The sequence below is a fragment of the Pan troglodytes genome, chromosome 9 (genome assembly GCF_028858775.2).
Source record: "Pan troglodytes isolate AG18354 chromosome 9, NHGRI_mPanTro3-v2.0_pri, whole genome shotgun sequence".
Taxonomy (NCBI): Eukaryota; Metazoa; Chordata; class Mammalia; order Primates; family Hominidae; genus Pan; species Pan troglodytes.
In genome coordinates, this window is record NC_072407.2 from 13,495,046 (window position 1) to 13,497,526 (window position 2,481).

At 45.2% G+C, this 2,481-nt stretch overlaps 1 pseudogene; it reads right to left on the reverse strand.

The window, feature by feature from the left end:
• Positions 1 to 610: 610 nt before the first annotated feature.
• Positions 611 to 2,216, reverse strand: LOC129136333 (syncytin-1-like; annotated as a pseudogene).
• Positions 2,217 to 2,481: the final 265 nt, after the last annotated feature.

Consider the following 2,481-nt stretch of genomic DNA (forward strand, 5'->3'; position numbering starts at 1 on the left):
AGAACCAATTTGGAGGCTACCCCTTGAGCAAGTCCTGCATAAATGATCTGACATATCTCTTTGTATAGGGGTACTTGCCACCTATTGTTCTAAGCTCCAAAACTAAGAAAATAGGAAAATCTAATTTAACATCCCATCTCAACTGCGTTTATTCTTTCCCAGTTCGCTTTGTTTCTTAATGCATTCCAGCTGAGGTTTTTAAATTTAATTTTTATTAGGTTATGCGTTCCAGTGAGAGAACACACACCTCCTTTTTTTTTTTTTTTTTTTTTTTTCAGTTGCAAGATTTAATAGAGTGAAAACAGAGCTCCCATGCAAAGGGAGGGAACCTAAAGAGGTTAGCTGTTGCCGGCTCCATTGCCTGGGTTTATATCCCGATCATTGTCCCTCCCGCTGTGCTCTCAGGCAATAGATGATTGGGTATTTCTTTACCTCCCGTTTTTTGCCTAATTAGCATTTTAGTGAACTCTCTTTACTACCTGATTGGTCGGGTGTGAGCTAAGTTGCAAGCCCTGTGTTTAAAGGTGGATGTGGTCACCTTCCCAGCTAGGCTTAAGTATTCTTACTCAGCCTAGGAAATCCAGCTAGTCCTGTCTTTTAGTTCCCCCTCTCAACAGGAAAACCCAAGTGCTGTTGGGGAGGTTGGCCGACAACCGCTGTAACTGCTTCCTGCTGAATTGGGGCGTAGTAGGGGTTGTGAAGTTGAGATTTCCTTGGGAGGGGTACCTTCAATGTCATTAACATTGGAGCATGGGCTAGCGCGCCGGTCCAGGGGTCCACGGTAGATCTTAGTCATGGACTGCATCTGGGGCTCCATTTGAAGAATCATTGGTAGCTTTACAGCTTTGATTCTGGAAAAGACAAACTTAACAAGGAGGTTAAAGATACAGGGTCCAAAGAGGAGTAACAATATTATAGCTGCTAGAGGTCCTATGAAGGGGAGAATCCAGGGCATCCATTGGCTGAGGGGGCCCCAGCATCTGGTGTTTTGAAGCTCCTCTGCTCTATGTTGTATTTGATCTCAACTTTCTTTAACTTTCTCAGTGACGATTCTGGATTGATTAACATAATAACAGCATTCTTCCCCTAAAAATAAACAGGTTTCCCCTCTTTTGGCAGTTAGCAAGTCTAAAGCTCTTCGATTTTGAAGGATTACTGCTGCTAGGGAGTTAAGTTGATCTTGCAAGATGACCAGGGAGTTGGCGACCCGTTCCATGTCACCATTTGGTTCTTTAAATAGTTTGTAGTAGAACTGAGTAGAGGTTGTGATACCGCCAATGCCAGTACCTAGTTTGCCTAGCACTCCTGTTCCGATAACAAAAGGAAGAATGGGTACTCTTTTGTTGCAGGGCTTAGGTACAACATGATTGTATAAATTTTGTTCAGTGTAGATGGTCATGGGGGCACTAAGAATGAGAGGAAGCACATAGATTCTGAAGAGCCATTCAAACAACGATAGGCTGAGATACCACAGTCAAAAAATATTCCTGAGGGTAGGCAGACTATTCATGTGGGAGGAGTTACCCACCTGATGCACTGGGAGTTGGTTGTGTCTATAGTATTGCTAAATTTTATGCAGGTGAGGTTTGAGGTATGGGTTATTTCCAGATTGGAAACAAGAGGTCCTACTAAAATGGAAGTGGTGTTTATTTCTGTGCTGAAGTTGTTCCATCATTCAGGTACAGGGATTGAAATGTATGGCCTGAAGTGCAGGGGGAGGCACATCCAACAGTTAGTAGGGTTTTGGGCCAAGACCTCATGGAGCCCAGTGAGAGTGGTATTAAATAGGCTTACCAGGTGAGTATGGGTACGGAGGGTTTCATGTAGTTTTGAGATCTAGTCCTTTGTAGGGGCTAGGGGTGCTGTGACTCAGGTCAGTTGGGAGACTACTTCCTTTACGTGTTTTTCTCTTGCCTGATCTTGAACTCCACCCCCAACAGACATACCGGTATGGGCGAAGTAAGTCCAACAGACAGTGGCTCCAAGTCCTCCAGGACAACTAGGATTAATCATTTTCCCTGTCCAATAATGAGTATTTGCATGCATGCAAAGAGTGGCAGAGTTACAGCAATGGCGGGGCATATGGGCACACATCTCCTTTTTATTATTATTATTATTTTTGGGAGACAGAGTCTTGCTCTGTCGCCTAGGCTGGAGTGCAGTGGCACGATCTCGGCTCACTGCAACCTCCGCCTCCCGAGTTCAAGCCATTCTCCTGCCTCAACCTCCCGAATAGCTGGGACTACAGGCACGTGCCACCACTCCCAGCTAATTTTTTGTATTTTTTTTTTTTAGTAGAGACCGGGTTTCACCGTGTTGCCCAGGCTGGTCTCGAACTCCTGAGCTCAGGCAATCTGCCCGCCTCGACCTCCCAAAATGCTATGATTACAGGTGTGAGCCACCACGCCTGGCGCACACACCTCCTTTAGAGTTTGTTAGACCTTCTTTTAGGAGCAGCCTCTGTCTCCTTCCTTCCCCTTA